Source organism: Astatotilapia calliptera, chromosome 1 (genome assembly GCF_900246225.1).
Source record: "Astatotilapia calliptera chromosome 1, fAstCal1.2, whole genome shotgun sequence".
Taxonomy (NCBI): Eukaryota; Metazoa; Chordata; class Actinopteri; order Cichliformes; family Cichlidae; genus Astatotilapia; species Astatotilapia calliptera.
Window position 1 is genome coordinate 34,558,337 of NC_039302.1, and position 6,205 is coordinate 34,564,541.

Sequence of the window (6,205 nt, forward strand, 5' to 3'; positions counted from 1 at the left end):
AAAGGTTCAAACACGAGTTTCTTATGTTGAAGAGTGTTATCAAGTTTTTCTGTTTATAATCCAGTGAATCAATCAGTCGCAAGATGGAACTGTTCAGGCATGGGTACAGGTAGCAAGTGTGATCTGGAAAAGAGACACGAAAGAGATTAAGAAAAAGAGAGGACAAGTGGGAATGGCTGTGAATCAGCAGTTCGGCAGAACAATTTCTATCCTAATCAGACTAGATTTCAGCACACTTACATTTTCCCAGTTGATAAATTGTTCCATTTTCAGGTGTTGTTTCAGGCTTAACATCCAAGCAGTAAGACGTACCATTGAACCATGCCTTTTCTCCAGGGATGCATAGAAAGACGCAGGAAGTCTGACAGTGCATCTGACAGTCCACCGTACTTTGATGTTCAGTGATGTTTACATTAGTTCCATTAATTTCAGTGGTGTAAGTAGAAATGGTGAGGCACACTGTGCACAGACACAGAAGACAAAAAAAAGATGTAACTCACATAAACTTACACATATTCAGTCAGGGTTAAGTTAAGAGCAACTATTCCAGAGAGACCAAGTAGTACACATATAGTGCTGTGAAAAAGTTTAAGCCCCCTCCCTGATTTCACAGTTTTTTTCTTTTTTTTTTTCTTTTTTCTTAAATGACATCAGAAACAGCAGTATGCGACATTACGTGATGGCAGAGCTTCAGTTCATCCTTTGTCTTTTTTTTATTTTATTTTTTTTTTTATAAATAGGACAGGGGGAATGAATGAGAGAAAGAGGGGGAGAGAAAGAAAGAAAACCAAAGGGGAGAAGAGACGGTGAGAGGGGGGGGGAAGAGAGAGAAAAAAAAAAAAAGAACTCCTGGGTCACCTGTATGGAGAAAAAAAAACAAACAAACAAAAAAAACAAACAGAGGAGACAGCAAACAACAAAGAGCAACATAATAATAGAGAAAACAAAGCACCATCACAATAAACTAGCTAGTCATAGATATCAATATTTACTAAATAATAAACGATATTGTGCAGCACGCAAGATAGACAGCGCACAGTGTGCTTTGAGGCAGCAGCCAAGAAAGCTTTAGTCCGCGTCTGTGAATACCCATGTGTGCATACCTGTGTGGATCAGCATGCTTGCATTCCAAAGGTTTCTCCATGTAATGATCTGCTAGGGAGTGTGGGGGGGCCACAGCCCCGTCCTCCAGGGTGTGAAGCGGGTATGGAGGAGATCAAAACTCCAGACATCCAGAGGCCCCCAGAACACAAGAGACCATGGAAGACCAACAGAGGGGCAGCCGCGCCACTGTTCCAGTAAGAGCTGAGGAGAGTCCCAGATGAGGGCTCGCCCAGCAGCCGCGGAGCAGAAGTCAGGGGGAGTTGCAGTGATGCGCCCGTGAGCTCCGCCGGCCCCCAGCTGTGCCTGAGTGACCGAGCCCCAGGCCGAGAGGCCGGGGGCACCCCACCTCCAAAGGGGGCCCGAGCGAGCCCCAGGCCCCAGGCCCCGACAAGCGGCCGCCAAGGAGTGAGCCGGTGTGTACCCGGACGCCCACCCCCAGACACAAAGAACCACCAACACACCGACACCTGAGGGAGTCCGCCACCGGCAGGGGAAGTGGTGGTGGGTGGAGATAGGCCTCCAAACCTTGGAGGGCCTGAGGTGTCCCCAGAGAGGTGGCGTCTGATACCCAACCTGACATATAGACACAGACATACAGGCACACACAGACACAAACATCCATTCCCACCCTCATGCTCTCATATGCACTTACTCCACACTCAACCAACGTGGAGACAGACATAAAGAGACGCTGTACACACGATCACACTCCCCAAGCGTACTCTACAAACCGGGTCTAGGTACCCTTGCCCCTGGAGGGGGGAATTGCACCCAGACCCAGGTGGTGTTACCCTTTTCCCTGCGGTGGGGAGAGGCAGACCACCCCGACTCCGCAGCAGCAGGGAGGCCCCACACCCCAGACCGCAGTCGGACGGCCAACTCCTCCTACTAGCCCTCCCGCTCCAGCAGGCCGCAGAGAATGGGAGTGGGAGAAGACTCCAAACCTCCCTCCACCCGCTCATTGTAATGTTGATGCATGTGTGTTCTAAGGTGTAATTAAAACCCAGGAGGGCATGGAGCTACCTGCCAAGGAGCAGCAGGTAAGCGCATAGTCCCTCCTGCTAGCCCTCAATGACTAAGTGTATTTAAAATTGAGAGGTGGGCAACGACGTCAGGGGTGAGGTATACACCCTGATGGTAATTTGGACTCCGTGATTGTGCCCACCCCCAAGATCCTATATGTATGTGTAATGAGAGTGTGAATAATGTGAATGTCTAAGTTGTGGGATAAAATTGAGGCAGAGGCAGCCAGAAGGGGACAGGGGGGGGGTAGCCTCCTCTGCACCCTGGTGACATACCCCCACTCCAAGGCCCTGCATGTGTGGGTGGTTGTGGAGGAGCGGGAAGAGGGAGGCAGCTGGAGATGGGGAGGGAAGGAAGGGAGGGGCAGGTAACCCCTCCCTGGGGCCAGCTCCCCCGCTGACCCCAGTAGGCACTCCCACCCTCCGCGACCCGCCAGGGAAGGGGGGTCAGTGCAGTAGCGCCCTCCGGCTCCACAGAGCCCTGGACAGTCCACCCAACCCCACCACAGAGAAAACTGCACCCACCCCACCATCCACACATCTTCCAGACTACATAAGACAGTAAACGCCCAGGCTGAGATCTTCCTCCACCTCTCCTGTATCTCCCCCTCCTGCAGAGAGTTCCTGAAGAGAAGAAAGCTCCTGCAAGATGTGACCATCCCCCCCACCAGTTGAAGAGCCCCCCAGGCGGCTCGACGCACCGGCGGCACCCTGCTCCAGGGCCGGGCCCCCATGCACCCACCCGCCCACAACCCCGGCAGCACACCAACCAGGACCCAAGCCCCCGAGGCCCGGCCCGGGCCCCAGCCCAGAGACGGAGCGCCCCCAGAACCTCACACCCATCCCGGACCCACCCAGGGGCAGCTAGGTTGCCAGGTCAGTAACCCACGTCCGTCAGCACAGACCCTCCCCTAGCCCCGCTGCACGCAGCCGCGAGGAAACAGTCACCTGAGAGCCAACAGAGCCCCCAACCGGACGTGACCGCTACCCCGGGTTGAGCCCCCCAAGGAAGATGCCTCCCAGGAACCCCCCGACGCCCTAAGCCTGTCCCTACCCCCACACCAATCACAACAGTGAAGGCGGGACCAAACTATGACCCCCCACCCCCACTAGGTGATGGAGCTGATAAAAGGGGCCCAGAGCAATTGATCTAATGTGGTGGCAGAGGCTGTGTCAAGACTAATGTAATCTAATAGATAATTTCTATATTGGTTAGAATTAAGATTATTTTTATTTTTCCAGTTCATGAGGACTGTTTTCTTGGCTATGCATAGGGCAGTGAAGATCATATGGGCTATATTCTTTTCTGAAGTGACATTATCTAAGCTGCCCAGTAGACACACTAAGGGGGAAGTTGGAATGTTACATTTCAGACACTTTGATAAGTCTTCACATATCTCGCGCCAAAACTTTTGCACTGGTGGACAGAACCAAAGAGCGTGGATGTAATTGTCTGGTGTATTGCCTTGACAGTGTGAGCAGTTGTTGGAAGATGTAAAGCCCATCTTGAACATCCGATGACCTGTATAGTGCACTCTATTTTTTCATTTTTCAAGATTCAAAGTGTTTATTGTCACGTGTCCAAAGGGGGGGGAAAGGCATTTCTCTGTGCAATGAATTTTTTTCTTTGCTGTCCACCCTCAGATGCCGGTTAATATAGACAACAGAAATAGAACAGATAAAATACAAATAGTACAAAAGTACAGAAAAGGAGACAAAATATTGAAGTGTGAAACAGAGATGTGTGCAAAAGAGCTATAGCTTAATATGCAGCCTGATGTGCAAAACATTATTATTACTGGTCAAAAATAGGTCAGATGTTCAAGAGTCTGATGGCAATGGGGAAGAAAGAGTTGTTGAGTATAGATGTTCTGGATATCAGACTTCTGAACCTCCATGCCAATGGCAGAAGTGTGAACAGCCCGTGTTGGGGGTGTGGGGGGTCTTTGGGGATGGAGGCAGCTCTCCTCTGGGCTCTGCGATGGTAAGTGCTCTGCAGTGACAGCAGTGATCTTCCAAGCAGTTGTTATCACTCTCTGCAGGTGTTTGCGGTCCATGGCAGTAGTGCTGCTGTACCATGCAGTGATGCAGCTTGTCAGTGTGCTCTCCACAATGCAGCTGCAGAACCTGCTGAGGATCTTGGCCGACATACCAAATTTTCCAGGTCCAGGTGAGGTCCTCAAAGATGTAGACGCTCAGGTACCTAAAGCTGCTCACCCTCTCCACTTCAAGGCCCCGGATAAACAACAGCTGGTGAGGCCAACAGAGGCTGGTGAGCGGCTGGTCACACCTAATGTGACCATATGTGAGAGGAGGCACATAGATTGATTGGTAAATAAGAGTATCGCTTTTATGCTCAGTTCTCCTTTTACCACAACAGATTGATACAGCATCCACATCATTGCAGCTGCAGCCCCAATCTGTCTCTCAATCTCCCGCTCCAATTTACTCATCAGTTCTGCAAAGAAAAAGGGCCAAAATTCCTCCACAGAGATGTGAAAAAACTGTTGCCAGTTAGAACAAATTTCCAGGCAAGTTATAGCAAAAACTGTAAATAGAGCTTGATTGCAGTTCTTGCTCCCTCTAAATCTCCTAGAACTTTAATGTTTTACATAGGAACAAGTAGTACAGCATCACAGCAACAGTCGCCACAAGGTGCTTTATATTGTAAGATTATAAAATAATAGAATTTTTCTGAATCGTGTGTTACAAATTATCTTTGTGGTTGGTATAACAGCTTCATGTAAACATGAGGTCTTATACACGACAAGGCAGAAAAAATGGAAGAAAATATAAAATATGAGGTAAATTTAAAAAAATATTCCACAGAAATAAGTGGTGAGAACCAGAATTTTAAATCCAATTTGTATTTGTGTTATTTTTTGAAGACTGCACAAAAATGTTAGATAAATAAATAGATACATAAATAAATAATAAATAAATATAAATTCCTATGAGTGAGCAAACAAAACAGACATTCATACCTTGGTCAGCCAGTGATTCGTGCAGCAGTAGCAAAAGAAGTACGGTCAACATTATTTATCCTGTGAATATGTGGAATAAATTTAAAACAAAATATAAAACAAAATGAATGTGTTTCAGAGAGTTTCAATCGGCTTTATTTAAAATCCATGTCAATAAACATTCATATATGAGGAAGGTAGTAGGAAGTAAGCTCGAATATGCATATTGGAAAGCATGTACTGATAACAATAATGCACTTGTCTGACTGTCTTCAAGTCCTTTAAAAAACATACAAATGTTATACCCTCAAGTTCTCTCTCATTTTAAGTATCCATTGACCATTTTGAGCATTTTCTGACCCTTTGCAAGTAATTTCTGAAGGTTGATGCCAATCACTGGGAAAATAATTGCTAAAGCCTCAGTCATACAGGTGTAGCCAAATGTCAATGATCTATTTTTTTCCCTCAAGACCAGCTATAGTGATCCTGTGAAAAGTGCAACACAAACTAGAAATTGGGACCATTTGCATTCATAGTAAAAGTTGCAGCTTTTGAAAGATTTTAGCTACTGTCCAAGGGTCAGTCTTCTCCATTCCTGGTTTGCATTGCAGTCTTTCAAGATTTAGTAATGCTTGACTAGTAGTTAGCAAGTGTTTGCCGAAATACATTACAAAACTAATAAAGATGTTAAGCATTTTTTCTAGCTAAAATTCACTTTTGAATGTATGTCTTTTTTGCATTTGATACAAAGCACACAAAGAAATAAATAATGAGAAAATAAAGAAAGACTTACCTTAACATTCAGTCAACATCTCTGAGGTGAGCACGATGGACCAGACAGTCACCAGTAATCTGCCTGAGTGACTATGTGTTTAATGTTTAAGAGGCGCTTCTGTGTGGTCTTTGGGAGGTATTTGTTTTAGGCAAATGTTCTTTATGGGGGCAATAATATGACTGCAGTTCTAAAAACTATTTTCAGTGGAGTTTGGAGTCTGACATCAGTCTTTTCTAAACTAGGTCTGTTAATAGAAATATTATGAAATATAACAAACAAGCAAAGCAAAAAAAATATCATTTTTTTATTATTCACACTGACACTGTAGCTTTTATAAGTTA